Source organism: Leucopleurus acutus, assembly GCF_964270905.1.
Source record: "Leucopleurus acutus genome assembly, chromosome: X".
NCBI classification, from domain to species: Eukaryota; Metazoa; Chordata; class Mammalia; order Artiodactyla; family Delphinidae; genus Leucopleurus; species Leucopleurus acutus.
In genome coordinates this window covers 94415392-94431616 of record NC_139148.1, presented here as the reverse complement: position 1 = coordinate 94431616, position 16225 = coordinate 94415392, and the positions used below count along the sequence as shown (strand labels likewise).

General features: G+C 34.7%; 1 protein-coding gene across 1 annotated transcript in view; it reads right to left on the bottom strand.

The window, feature by feature from the left end:
- The window catches only part of COL4A5 (collagen type IV alpha 5 chain), a 215668-nt gene that overhangs the window by 197951 nt on the left and 1492 nt on the right, over positions 1-16225 (bottom strand). The gene's annotated exons all lie outside the window — the stretch shown is intronic.

Genomic DNA, 16225 nt, shown 5'->3' with positions numbered 1-16225 from the left:
GTTAAGTCAAAATAAAGGAAAGTTAGAAAAAGTGTCTTCCTCATCCCAAAATAAACTGAACTGTATTTTTTTCTAAAATATTTTTATCAGTTACCCAATCTTAGTCCTATAGTTTAATTCTTTGTTTCATACATTATCGAAGAGAAATAAGACACTTAAATGAAGTAAAATAAGGTAGTAGGAAATAAAAACTATAGGAATGACCCTAGTCTTCTGTTCTCTCTTTTTTGTTTTTTAATTTTTATTGGGGTACAGTTGATTTACAATGTTGTGTTAGTTTCAGGTGTACAGCAAAGTGAGTCTGTTATACATATACATATACATATATCCACTGAGTTTTAGATTCTTTTCCCATATAGGCCATTACAGAGTATTGAGTGGAGTTCCCTGTGCTATACAGTAGGTCCTTATTAGTTATCTATTTTAGTGAATATATACAGTAATGTGTGTCAATCCCAATCTTCCAATTTATCCCTCCCCCTTCTTACCCCCCAGTAACCATGTTTACTTTCTACATCTGTAACTCTATTTCTGTTTTGTAGATAAGTTTATTTGTAGCCTTTTTTTGATTCCACATATAAGTGATATCATATGTTATTTTTCTTTCTCTGTCTGACTTACTTAGTATAACAATCTCTAGGTCCATCCATATTGCTGCAAATGGCATTATTTTGTCCTTTTTTATGGCTGAGTAACATTCCATTGTGTGTGTATATGTCTGTGTGTGTGTGTATACACACACACACACACACACACACCACATCTTCTTTATCCATTCATCTGTGGATGGACATTTAGGTTGCTTCCATACCTTGGCAATTGTAAATAATGCTGCTATGAATATTGGGGTGCATGTATCTTTTCGAATTAGTGTTATTGTTTTTTCCATATATATACTCAGGAGTGGAACTGTCAAGTCATATAAAGGAAATAAAAGCAAAACTAACCAAATGGGACCTAACTAAACTTAAAAGCTTTTACACAACAATGCAAAGAAAACCACTGACAAAGCAAAAAGACAACCTATGGAATGGTAGAAAATATTTGCAAATGATATGACCAATAAGGGATCAATATGCAACATATATAAACAGCTCATACAACTCAACATTAAAAATAAAAATAAACAACCCGATTAAAAAATGAGAAGAATTGAATAGACATTTTTCCAAAGAGGAAATGCAGATAGCCAACAGGCACATGAAAAGATGCTCAACACTGCTAATCATCAGGGAAATGTAAATCAAAACCACAATGAGATATCATCTCACATCTGTCAGAATGGTTATCATCAAAAAACAAAAAAAACACAAATAACAAATGTTGGCAAGGATGTAGAAAAAAGGAGGCAGTGTAAATTGGTGCAGCCACTGTGGAAAACAGTATGGAAGTTTCTCAAAAAAATAAAAATAGAACTACTATATGACCCAGCAATTCCATTCCAAGGTAACTCTTTGTTTAAAAAATGATTATTTATTTATTTAGGCTGTGCTGGGTGTTAGTTGCAGCACATGAGATCTTCATTGAGGCATGTGGGATCTTTCACTGTGGCATGTGGGATCTTTCACTGTGGCATGCGGGCTCTTCGCTGTGGTGCGCGGGCTTCTCTGTAGTTGTGGTGTGTGGGTTTTCTCTCTCTAGTTGTGGTACACGGGCTCCAGAGCACATGGGCTCTGTAGTTTGCGGCACATGTGCTCTCTAGTTGAGCTGCGTGAGCTCAGTAGTTGTGGCACATGGGCTTAGTTGCCCTGCGGCATGTGGGATCTTAGTTCCCTGACCAGGGATTGAACCTGCATCCTCTGCATTGTAAGGCGGATTCTTTACCACTGGACCACCATGGGAGTCCCCTCCAAGGTAACTCTTATACTGTAAATTTAGATAGATAGATAGATGGATGGATAATAAGTAGGTAGACAGATAGGTACAGATATAGGTATACAGATGACAATATCTAGTTTTAGAAGTCTACTCAAAGGAAATAATCTGAAAAGTAAATAATTTTGTTCAGCTATGTTCACAGCAGTGTTATCAACAGATATGACAGCAGGCTATGTTGGAACAGTTGCTACTGGACTTGCCATCTTGCCAAAAACAACCAAAAAACTCTGCAAAGTATGTGAAACAAATGTTTTCATACATTGGGAAAAGTTAGCAAAGACGGTGGTTTCAACACTTAAACATTCTCCTGAAGGTCCTAACAATAAAATAAGGGGGGAAATTGAGTGTGCAGACTACAAAGGAAGAAGTAAATCTATCTTATATCTTAATTCACAGAAGATATAATCACATTATGTAGATAATTCTAAGAAATTCATTGAAAAGCTACCAGAAATAATAAATTAATTTAGCAAGATCATAGTATATATGTCAATAGAAAAATATCACTCACATACACAGTGATATGTACACACCTACACAGTGAAAACTACAAAATATTGCTGAGAGAAATTAAAGAACACCTTAGTAAACAGAAAGATATACCATGTTAATTTATCAGAATAAATGAATACCGTTAAGAGATCAATTTTCCCCCAAATGATCTACAGATTAAACACAATCCCATTCAAAATTACAGGAGGTTTATCTGTATGACTTGACAAGGTGACTGCAAATTTTACATAGAAATGCAAAGGAGGAGAAGAAGGATGAAAGGAGGAAGAGGAGAAGGGAGAGGAGGAGGAGAACGAAAAATTTAAAAAAGAACAAATTTGGAGAATTTGCACCGCCTGATTTCAAGCCTTACTATAAAACTACAGTAATGAAGGCAGTCTGCTATTTATTACCTTAAGCGTAGACATATAGATTGAGGAATTTACTAGAGTCCAAAAATAAACCCACACATATACGGTTAATTATTTTCAACAAAGGTACCAAAGTAATTAAATGGGGAAGGGATTATCTTTTCAAAAATTGGTGCTGGAACTAGTTAAACACATGGGAAAAAACTGAACCAGTACCCTTACCAAACACCATACACAAACAACTAAATGGGTCAAAAGCTGAAACTACTTTTTAAAAAAAACTTTTAGAAGCAAACACGGATGAAAATCTTGGTGACCTTGGAGTAGTCAAAGACCAGTTAAGAAAATAAAAAGGCAAGCCACCAAATGGGAGAACACATCCACAAAACTTGTATATATCAAACAAAGATGTTGTATCCCAAATATGTAAGAGCTCTTACCACTCAAATATAAGAAAAAAGAAATGACCTACTGATAGACACCATATGGATAAATCTAAAATGCATTACATTAAGAGAAAAAAGACTCAATACGTTACATGCTGGCTGATTCAATCTATATGACATTATGAAAAAGGTAAAATTATAGAATTAGAAAATAGATCACTGATAACCAGGAACTGTGGGTAAGTGGAGGAGCTAATTACAAAGAGGCAGCATTAGGAAATATTGTGAGGTGATGGAACTGTTCCGAATCGTGTTTATGGCAGTGGTTACAAGATTGTATGCTTTTATCAAAACTCACAGGCAGTACATCAATGATAGTAAATTTTACTGTATATAAATAAATAAAAAGAACTATAAGAAAACTACAAGGAGGTAGCAATACTCAGACATCAAAATGGCTAAAACTAAAAAGAGTAACAGTAGCAAACGTAGGTTAGGATGAGGAGCAACTAGGACTTTTATACATTGGTGGAATGTTCAATGGTACAACCACTTTAAAAAACAATTTAGCAGTTTCTTGTAAAATTTAAAATAGACTTGTGATACAACCCAGCAATTCCATTCCTTGATTATTTACCCAAGAAAAATGAAAGCGTATGTCCACACAAAGACTTGTTCACAACACTCATAGCAGAGGAAGTGGGGGGAAACTCTGAAGACAATTTTCTCCATCTGACTCAGTACTCAGTACCTTTCTCACTCATAGCACTTCTCCTCTTCCTCTCCTAGGTCTCCAGCTCCCTAAAAGTGCAGGAGCTTTTTGTTTGAGGCTCCTGCATCAGTGAGATGACCTGATCCCCAAGTCTGTGCTGATCCACCAGACCTGCAGTCACTGCATGGAGAAAAATGTAAATGGGAGGGAAGGGGAGTTGGCACTTTCCCTGATATAGTCTCTTGCTTATCAATCATAATAAGCAGTTAAGGGGTTGTTATTTTCATTTTGGCTTGCTTGTTTTAACTGGCTACTAAGACACCTAGCAGTTCAGCTGAGTTCCTAACAACATGATGATTTAAATAGGTGCAAATTATTTCTTGATGAAATTTAACTTTTTTTTTTAATGTCAGCAAATAGGAATGGGATAGGAGCTCCTCAATCTGTTACTGTGTAAAACTTAAAGCTAACATAAGAGCGAAATAGTAAATATATTCCCCAAAAGATAGAGTGCAAAAAAAAAAGGATATTTTCTCTTACCACTTCTATTAAACTTGTACTGGAAGTCTTAGCCAGTACAATAAGGTGGAGAGCAGAAAAAGGCATATGGATTGAAAAGGAAAAACAACTCTATTTTTCAGATGATATGATTATGTACATGGAAAATACAGACTACTAGAACCTAATGAATAATCTTAGCAATGCTGTTCTATATCTTGATTGACTACACTTACTATTGTATGCATCTGTCAAGACTCACAGAACTGTGCATAAAATGGGTGAATTTTACAATATATAAATCATACCCTAAAAAAGAAAAAACAGTAATATCTTAGGGTAAAAAGATCAATATATAAATGAATGTCTATATCTTAGCAACAAACTAAAAATACAATTTTGAAAATTATACCATTTACTATACAAGCATATGCATAGGAAGAAACTGACCAAATGCTGAGCATGACTTCTATGATGAAGGTAATTACAGAATATCTCAATTAAAGGAGAGATGTGTTCATAGATTGGGAAAATCAATAATTTTAAGATTTCACTTATTCCTAAATTGATCCATAGAATTATTGCTATCCTTACCAAAATCTCAAATAGTTTTTTAGTAAAAATTTACAAGATGAATCTAAAATTTATATGGAATAAACATTCAAGACAATAGTCAAGACAATCTTAAAGAACAAATTTGAAGGACTTACACTACAAAATTTAAAGCGTTATTACAATGCCAAAATAATGAAGAATGCATAATATTGGAATAAGGATAGACAAGCAGATCAACAGGCCAGACTAGTAAGTTCTGACCAAGACCTATACATTCAACTGATTTTTAATAAAGCCATCAAACCAAATCAATGAGAAGAGGTATTTCTTTTCAATATATGGTACTGGAACGACTGGTTATCTATATAGAAAAAAATGGTCCTAAAGACAACTGAAACTATAAATATTCTGGAAGAAAACATATGATAATATCTTTGCAACCTTGGAGTTTAAACATTTTTATAGAAGACACAAAAGGCACTGAAAGGAAAGGGGCATGGCGGAGCTTGGGTAATGGAAATGTTCTATATCTTGACCTGGATGGTGGTTACCAAAGTGTATACAATTAAAAATATATATATTTGAGCTGTTCACCTAAGATCGGTACATATCACTTTATGTAAATTACACTTCAATAAAATAACTGTTAAAATGCAAAAATTAAAGTGTTCATAGAAGCTTTACGTGTAATAGACAAGCCGTAAATAACCCAAATATTCATCAACACGTGAACAGAAAAACACAGTGTGGTATATCCATATAATGGAATATGACTCAACAAGAAAATAATGAACTACGGATACACATTACAATGTGGATGAATCTCAAATGCTGAAAAAAAAAAAGATCCAAAACAAAGAAAGTGTACATATGACTCCATTTATATGACTCTAGAAAACAAAATTAATGTACAGAAAGCAGATCAGTGGTTACCTGGGGATGGGGGATAGGAGCAGGAAGGGAGAGAGGGACTACCAAGAGGCATGAAAATCTTCAGGAGTGATTTATATGTTCATTATTTTTAATGTACTGGTGGCTTCACAAGTGTACACATAAGTCACAACTCCTTAAATTGTACACTTCAAATATGTGCACTTTATTTTATGTCAATTATACCTCCGAGTTACTTAAAAATTATAGAGACAAGGATTTGAGCTCAATAAAAAAGAAAGTTCCTTCCAACAACCAGAACAATAGAATTTAGAGTGGAAAGAGACTTTGTGGGTATTGCTGACAACGTAGCATCTACCCTCTCTTTGAGCACTTTTAGTAATGGGTCATTCCTGTTACTAAATAGCTTAATGGTTAGAAAATAATTGATATCAAGAGTTCCTATAACTTAACTAATTGATTCTAGGTCTTGTCTCTTGGCAAATAAATCTACCCTTCCCCAAAATTCAAAATTCATTCCGCAATTAGCTATTGAGAATCAACTACATACAAGGAACCAGTCCATACACTGTGACGAATACAAAGATATGTAAGCCAAGAACTCTGGTTTTATGGGTTTTCCAATTTGGTATCTAAAAATAACTGTAACTTTAGCTCATAGTCTTTCTTCATCAGTGTCTCCTCTGCTGTGGTTTGTATAGTGAGAATGTTTCTGACTTGTCAATTAGACTGAAGATTATAGGAAAGATACAAGTACAATCTAGTACATTTTCTATTTGGTATTTTAACTCTATCTACTAGGATGAATAAAATTACAAAATCATATCACCAATCCCTAAACCAATGTGGTATACTGGAGAGAGGAATGGAATAATATTACTTCTCTGCCTCTGCAACTAACAAGCTGCATCTTTCATCAATCACTTTCCTGTAAAATGATGGGAGCTGGTCTCTGTAGTGGTTTTCAAACTTTATAAGACCCTTTTACTCTCTTAAAAATCACTGAGGACCCCAAAGCTTTTGCTTATGTGGGTTACATCTATCAGTATGTACCATATAAAATAAAACTGAGTAATAATTAAAATAATTATTTCTTTATTCATTTAAAAGCAACAATAATGAACTCATGGGCCTTCCCTGGTGGTCCAGTGGGTAAGACTCTGCGCTCCCAATGCAGGGGGCCCAGGTTCCTTGCTCTCTGGTCGGGGAACTAGATCCCGTATGCATGCCGCAACTAAGAGTCCGCATGCCCCAGTGAAGATCCCGCGTGCCGCAACTAAGACCCGGTGCAGCCAAAATAAATAAATAAATAAACAAACAAATATTTAAAAAAATAATGAACTCATTACATGTTAACATATATTATGCATTTTCATGAAAATAATTATATTTTCCAAAACAAAAAAAAAAGGGAGAAGAGGGATTGTTTTACATCTTTTTTGCAAATCTCTTTAATGTCTGCCTTGATAGAAGACAGCTAGATCTTCATATCTGCTTCTGCATCCGTTCTGTTGCAATGTTATTTTGGTTGAAATATATGAAGAAAATCTGGCTTCATGAAGTTATATATTTGGAAAACTGAGTATTTTAATACCTTTTTAAAATAACTGTAGATATTCTTTGATACTATGCCAAAATTCTGCAAGTGGTAGACAAAAGAGTCTACCTAAAAGAAGGTAGGTTGCAACATAGAATCTGATACCTTATCTATTTAATTTTTGTACTCAATTACGTTAAAACTGATTGATCTAACTTGTCTTTCAATGGATCTTTTAGCCATCATGATTTTGTAACATCATGCATTAGTCATTTGGAAAATATTAGTTCAGTGGGATTTGCAGAACTTCCAAATGTTAACATATTTTATTACATAATATAAAAAAATCATACACATTAATATAGTTACCAATCTCACTAGAAAAGGCTAAGTTTTGGAAAGCTATCAAGCCCATACTCAAGATTCAAGTTTTCTAAAATTCTAATACTTGAAAAGCTCAAATGTTTTCATTGGCAACAAACACTGCCAGTTGTCTTCCTTGAAGTGACAGACTCACTTTGCTCATTTTCAAGAAAATTCCTGCCAAATACTCAAGTCTGAATAACCACAGTTTGTCTCAGTTGTTCTTTCAAGTAAAAATGTGTTCCAGGCAAAAATCAGCTAGTTCAGCCCCCAACTCACACAACTCACAAAGCACAAGAGCTTTTCCTAGAAATGATGTTACTTCAGCATACAGAAGCGTTTTCTGTACAATTCCCATTTTTGTCATACAGAAATTTTAAAATATCTGTACTCAAGGGTCAAGATCGAATAAAATCAATGCTACATTGAGGACATTGTTAAGTAAAATTGGCTTTTTGTCCTCCAAGATTATGAAGAATACAGCTACTAGGACAATTTGGTATACTGCACTGTCTTACCCATCATCAGTGCAAATGTCAATACAGTGAAAAAGGCGAAACAGTCTTCAAATTATTGTTCAAATAGTCCTCATGTTCCTCCTGATAGGACGTCAGGAATCTCAGGGGTCTTCAGATCACACTTTGAGAACCACTGACCTAATGTCCCTCCAATGCTAAAATATCTATAGTTACGTAAATAGCCAACATCTTTCATTGGTACAACTCTATAAGACATTAGTTTCCCTATTAAGAAAGACATCTTACATTTAACAAATACATCAAATTCTTACAAATCTTTTAGTCAACTGATCCTGACAACAAACTCATGAGGTTGTGAAGCAGGAACTATTTATTCCTTCCTAAAAGAACCTTGATTTTATTCAAATTTTCCCACCCTCTAACTTTTCCAGGCAGCAATGTGCTTTGGTGTGTTGCAGGGGGAGGTGGCAGTGTAAGTCACTTGTCTAACTCTACATTTATGGTCCTATTCCACTTGCCAATGTACTGGTGTAAAGTAATACAATTCTAACCAGTCAGATGTAAGGGTGAAGGTATGGGACTCCTGAGAAAGTTTTCACTGCTTATAAAAAGGGACACAAATGAACAGTTCATACTCTTCTTCTATTAGGCATTGTGGCATCTGCATGTGATCCCTGGAACTGCAGCAGCAATCTTGCAAGTATGAGGGGCACGAATCTGAGACAGTAAGCTGATAGGCAGAGTATGGCAGAGGAGAAAGTGGAAAGAACCTGGGTCACTATTTGGCTGAATTAATTAATTTTGGAGGTACTCTACCTCCAAACTTCTTGTAATATGAGTTAAAATTTTTCTCTGTTAAGGCAGTTGAATTAGTGTTTTCTACCACTTGCAACAGAAAACAACTTGATATAAACAGGCACTACTATGCCTTTCACATACAGAAGTGTTTTAGATTAGATTATGAGATTAGATTATGAGATTTAGATTAGATTATGAGATTATGGACAGAGAAGGACTTCTCCTCCTTTAGCAAGTCCTGGAGAGCTCAAAATACAGAATACACGAAACAATTTTTCACTAGTGTCCCACTCTTAATACCATCTTCCCCCGCCAAAGTTCCAATATCTCCTTCAGGATTCCATTAATGTCACACACACTATAAGAAATTTTGGAAGCAAATCAGCCAGTTCTGTTAACATATATGAAGAGTGTCATTTGACTGAATTATAAGATGATACAAATGCCAACAGAATTTCTTCCAGTTCTATTCTAGTACTCACTGTCATAAAACCAATTCCATTAACCTGACTAGCACTTGCTCAAAAAAGGTGCTTAAGTCTCTCTACAAGTTAAAAAGTAAAGCAAATGATTTAGTAAATTTTTTTAAGTTAAAAATTAAATTTAGCAAAAACCTGTTTCTTTTGTAACATTTGCCTTTGGTTGTCTTTCGTTAGCAAATAGCAAGGGATTTAAGGTTCCCTTTTCAACAGGGTAGCAGGTACCATTACAGACTACACTTTTGGTAAAAGGCCAGCAGAAGCTTCTAAAGGAACCAAGGGCAGTTGGACCTATACAGATTATGAAGGTAAATTAACTCAAGCATTGATGCATAAAATGAGAATCTGGTTAAAATGAAAGAAGCTAATGTATCAGAGATCACGCTAAAGATGCCTCTCCAAAACACCTCAAGAATTACTGCTATTAAAAACAATCTTTGTAATGAGGATTTAGTTAAGTGGTTGGGTGGTTCATTTATAATGTTAATTAGAAGAGAATTTATTTTCAAAAATCACTTCTGTTCTATGGTTGCTATTGTCAGAAGGGGATGAGATGATGGAATGATTACATTTTAAAAAGAAAATCATTAGAGGATAGAACCAAATCTGCCAACCAACTGGCAATCAGTTGAGCATCAATTCTATAGTCACTGTACTAGATAGAAAAAGAATTATTAAGACTGTCTCATAGGTACTCTTTTATAGTACTGATAGGAATATAATTGGTAAAAACATTCTGGAAAGTAATTTGGCAAGAGCAGATCCCTATCATTCAGAAGCTTAAAGTTCAGCTATTCAAATGCCACCTGGAAAAGCCATAATGTGTAACAGTTTGTGATTTTGTGGAGGAATACATTTGAAATGCACAAGCCACAAGGCTATCATAAAGGCAGTAAAGTCACTTAGCTAGTGAGGAAACACAAGGAAAAGGTAAGGCGGGAGTGTTGCAAAATGGATGGGGGACCTCTCACTCCATAGGTACTTCCAAGTTTGTTGCTAAAAACAGGAGATGGGGGCTGGAATAGTATCACTCCAAAGTGGGAAAAACAGATTAGAAATTAATGGGGGGAAACTTCTGGAGTATCACTTAGGGAGGATGAAAGCAAGGGACAACAGTAGGCAAAGACACCGGCATTTAAGTGTAAAGCTCATAGGCAGCTATGGGGTAGGGGGTGGGGAGAGAGGGTAAAGGGGGTCTCCATATTCAGACGCATTCCAAAACTCTCCTGGGGGAGGGAGAATGTCAGTGAGTTTGGAGTATGTTACACCCTTGCTATAGCTAGGAAGAGGTCAGTGGGGGAGGTATTCATGGAATACAGGCTCCACCTTCCGTATAGGGGAGAAATGTAGGGGGATGCATGGTTTACAAAATTAAAATTTAGGTCCTTGAGGATGAATGGCCCAGGCAATTATAGCAAAGAGCTATTAAAGGATGAACTGGTGGGTAAGCCTATCTTTAGAATCAATTCATGTGACCAGTCATGGAAACGGTAATGGGAATTATTCAACTTTTCAACATGACTCTATTTTTCTGTACTACCGTGAATGAAATAGGAACTGAGGAAAATTTCATGAGCATGTTCTAGAGCTAAACTGCTCAATCACTTATTAACTGTGTGACCTCTGGTAGTTTTTTTAACCACCCTGTTGGCCTCAGATTCCTTGTACATAAAATGGGAATAATATTATCTACCTAAGACAGTATAACATAGTAACCACTAAAAAAAAAGTTAGCTATCATATTATCTGTTGATACAGCCTTTCTAAATGTCAGGGTCTACTGCATGTACCAAAGACTTTAAAAATACTGATGACCTTTAACCCAATAATTCTCCACGAAGGAGGCAGTACTAACAAAATAATACAAAATATGGAATAAGAATTGTTTATGGCCGTATTTCTTACAATGACTAAAAAAAACTTGAAATTTAAAAATATAGTCTATAAAAGTGAACATGTAAATTAACTGTGGTGTGTATAAATACAAATTGTATGCAATCATTTAAAAATAATACTTTTAAACTAAGAATTTTAATAACATGGGAAAATAATAAGTGAAAAAACAATAGCATATAAAATTGTATATATCGTAATCCCAACTTTTAAAAAAGTTTAATCAATCTACTTTTTAAAGAAAATATTAGATACATAAGAAGGAAGATCATCAAAACAAAAATATAGGTTATTTCTGTGCTGTTGGTAGAACTGTGGAGAGATATTTATTTTCTTCTTTATAATTTTCTCATTTTTCAAGTTTCCAACATTAAGCATGTATTATTTTTGTCATCAGACAAAATCAACATGTAAGTTTGTTGAATGAACAAATATACAGTTCTTGCCCTCAAAAAGTCTATAATCTAATAGGGAGAAGACATAAAATCCCATGAAACAAAATGCTTGTAAGACCAAATACATTTAGATACTAGACAAGAGGCTAAATATGACAAATGTTCAAAGAAGGGTAAAATCAGCAACTGATTTAATAGTAAGGGAAAGCTCCACAGAACTATTTATCTATGCTCACTAGCATGGAAGCTCCATGAAGGCAGGGACCCTGTCTATCTTATTCAGTTTTATCTATAGTGTCTAGCACAAAATGATTTTGTGGATAGTACATATCCATGAGGGGAGAAATAGAACAACATAAATATAATTCTTAAGTACTTATGAGTTGCTGAATAAATATCTGCTGAATGAATGTAAATGTTATGCTGAAATTGAGGAAAGATTTGGACCCACAGGATTCTAAACAAGATGGAGAGCCAAAACATGTATGTAATGTGGGATGAACTGGGAGACTGGGTTTGACATATATACACTAATATGTACAAAATAGCTAATAAGAACCTGCTGCATAAAAAAATAAATAAAATTTTTTAAAAAATGTATGTAATGCTCAAGGGATTATAGGGAAGTTCACCTAGGCTAGAATGGAGGGAGTATATTGTAAAATGTAATGAAAAATAAGGATGAATGAAGGGAAAGATCATGCTAGACCTTGCAAATCAGGCAGAGAATCTGAGAGTTAATGAAATAAGAAATGGCAAGTCAATAACTAGTTTGTAATGACAATAATGGAATCTAATTGAAATCTTATTGAGCACTTACTATGTACCAAGTACTATTCTAAACGCTTTACGTAACTTCTCTCATTTTATCCTCAAAACAATGTGTGACATAGGTACCACTGGTCCCCTTTTGCTAATGAGGAGATTAAAGCTCAGAGGTTACTACCTGTCCGAAGGTCACACATCCTCCACTCAGACTCCAGATCTGACTCTAGAGGGCAATTTCTTAAAGACTCTGTATAAGACCACAAAATATGCCTGAAGAGAGGTACCAGAAAGCAGCGAGATCCCATAGTATCAAAGAGGTATGTTTATTCTGTGATTTTGGACTGGAATCAGAGATATCAGTGCAAATTCATGGTTTTGTAAGAAATACAGAAGTGGGTATGTGTCTATGTATATATACATATATTCCCTAGTTTTATCTGCTGAGAAGGCCTAGAAGCAATGACACCCCAGTAATAATGAGCATGCCAAGCACCCAGATCTTGATCTCTAAATACTATTACTCAACAAAAAGAATCAGAGCTCCTTAGAAAAATGGCTCATTCCAGGGCTGGGGCAGGGAAAGTAGAAAATGAGTCTGGAATACCTTGTGGTACCAGAATGTAAGAGAATGCTCAAAAAATGATGGGACACACTGAAAGGACACAGGAACCAATTGGAAGGGGCTTCTATTGACCAAATCTGGGGTTATTTCAGCAAAAAAAAGGAAAAATAGCATAATTCATTATAGTTCATAGAATAAAACAAGTAGCCATAAGTCCATACTATTATAAATAAATCACTGAATAAATAGAAACAAACAGAAAAGAAGGTAAAGTTCTTTGTTACATTAGAATTCAACAAATAAATGCAGAAAACGTTGATAACTGAAGATCACCATTTGAAAAATATCACAGCAGTAATTATTCAGGTCAGAATCCTCAACAGATGCTAAAAGAGTGGGCAAAACTATAATGAGAAACAAGAAATGTACATTGTCTTGCAATATTGCCCCATATAGTCTTAGAAAATCTGGTCGCTTTGTAATTACAGAGGGAGAAACAGTGACTTTACAGTGGATAAACCTGGCAGACACAACCTTGACCAACTTATCAATTTTAACTCAAGGTAGAGTCTAATATGTTGAACATACATACATCAAAAGCCAAGTAAAAACACAGGAAAAAAAGGTACACACTCTTTACAGTCACAGGACACATACATATACAAATACACACACAAGACTTAAGTTATAGAGACAGTTGAGTGAATAGAATTGGATATGATGGGTGGGTAAATTGGTAAAACAAAAGAAGTGAGTTGAACATCTTAAGCAAAGTATTCTACCACATACACGTACTCTGTCTTATCACAATAGACACGCTCCTGAAAAGTTCAGTATATTTAAAATTATTATGGACACTAATTACAAATATAATAAGACAAATCTTTCTTCAAAATAATCACCTACCACAAAATTACACTTGTTCTATAAATCTAACCTTTTATATATGTAATTATATAAAATCATACAATCTGCAACAAGCAATTGCTTCTAGATTACTTTTAAATTATCTCTCTATAAATAGACATACATATAGAGATCAAACTCTGATCTTTTTATTCTAATCCCAGAGCTGTTTCCATTACAACATGATGCTTCTCCTAACATCAGCAGGAAGAGATGTAATCCCCATTATATTTTCCATTTCACCTCCTGTGTCTCCCCCTAACTCAAAAAAAAGTGCAGAGATCCAAATACTCTGAACAGCAAATACATCTCTATAGACCACATACAAAGGAGGCAGTATAGGACAGTCATTAAGGGTAAAGAATTTGGAGTCAAATTGCCTGGATTCAAATTTCCAGCTCTACAACTTGCTAACTATGTTATTTTTGGCACATTACTTAACCTCTGTGATCTGTAGCTCCTTGATCGGTAAAGTGGGAATAACAATAGTATATACTTCATAGGTCTGTTGTGAAGATTAAACATGATAATGTACATTTCCATATTAGCACAGTGCCTGGCACACAGTAAACATGCAAAAATGTTAAGTTATGATAACAATGTCAACAAATTCTCCCTGTGGAGCAGTATACTTCAGATGAAAAACTGTTCCATGGCCACAAACCACACTGCTACCCTTAACAAGTTGTTGCTCTTAGTCACAAGGGAGATAGTACATTTAAAGAAACTTATCCACTCCACTGCGCGCGTGCGCACACACACACACACACACACACACGAAGTTACTAAAAATTGTATACTAGTACTAGAATTTAACACACCATATTCATAAATCTAAGTGTATATCCTACTAACAGAGAGTCAGCACAGGTACCTTTACATAAAAGTACGTATTTCCATCACTAGAACTGACCTTTCCAACTAAATTTGCCTTCTTCCTTTATTGCTAACCTTTCGGAATAAGAGTTACTTTATTCCACCTAACAAACTCTCCACCTAAAAAATTTTCCACATATTTGTGATATCCCAATTTGGCATGACTTCAGAGATAAAGAAATCACTTAACTATGAAAAATTAAAGCAATTTAAGTAGCAATGCTCTTCCTGGTATAAAAGTCCCAATACTAGACTACTTCAGTCAACAAGCAGCCCCACTACCATCCAGTTTACTCTGGAGAAGGTCACCAATATCCCCAGCACTAGTATGGAAAGCAGATACCATTCATATCTCTGAGATGATTAAAACATTACTCTAACTAGGATATTAATGTGTGAAGCAGAAAAAACAAACCCTGGTTTTATTAGAGGCACATTATACTAATGATAGGGAAATGGGGTCTAAAATGTTCTTTAAAAATTATATAGGAGCAAAATAAATAAATAATTGCATAGGAGAAAAAAGGAAAAAAAAACTGCCTGGTGTCTTCTGTAATTTCTTTATGAACACTCAATTGTTAAAGAGTCCAAGAAAACAAGCTTGCTCCCAAATTTTGTCAATCATAAAAAGAAATTTCATTTTTAACATAACATGATTTAATATAATCTGACATAAAGTACAGCTATACATACCTGTATGATTGGTATCTGGTGTACATTTATTAATAGCAACGTCAAAAGTAAAAAACGAGAAATACTTAATCAAACATCCACAAAATCTTTGCCCCTGGGCCAAATGCCACAAGCAGTAAACACCAAGATGATGTTTTTAAAAGGAACTATTTTCAACAACACAATTGTAGTTTTATCCAAGGGCCTGCAGCCCTACTGAGTGGCTAAACCTTAGCCCATTAAGAAGCTCTGCATCATAAAAGCAATTTTAAATTATCTATCTACTTTGATGGAGGAATAATTATGGCATGTGTAATTAAAAATATTTGATATGCATGGTTTTTCAGCAGAATTGCCATTATTATGTTGTGCTTAGAGTAATATGAAAGTTACTTTTCTCATACCTTGAGTACACACTTTCTGGAGGATGGGAGGAGGGCAATGTAACCTGAGGCATGCTGAGTGTATAGAACAGCTAGACAGCTAACTTACAAGTGGACCCACGTAAGCTATATAACACAGCAGTTGCATATAAAGAATTGATAGTCACTCAACCATGTGAAGGCCTAAGCCATGATCTCATATTAACGTGTTTTTAAAACCACCCATTATGTTCACTCAAATATAACTTTTAAATAATTTGTCACACACTTAATTCTCTATTTAGAGGTTAAGTGAAATTAAGGATGATGGGTTTCAGTCTGGAGAACATTT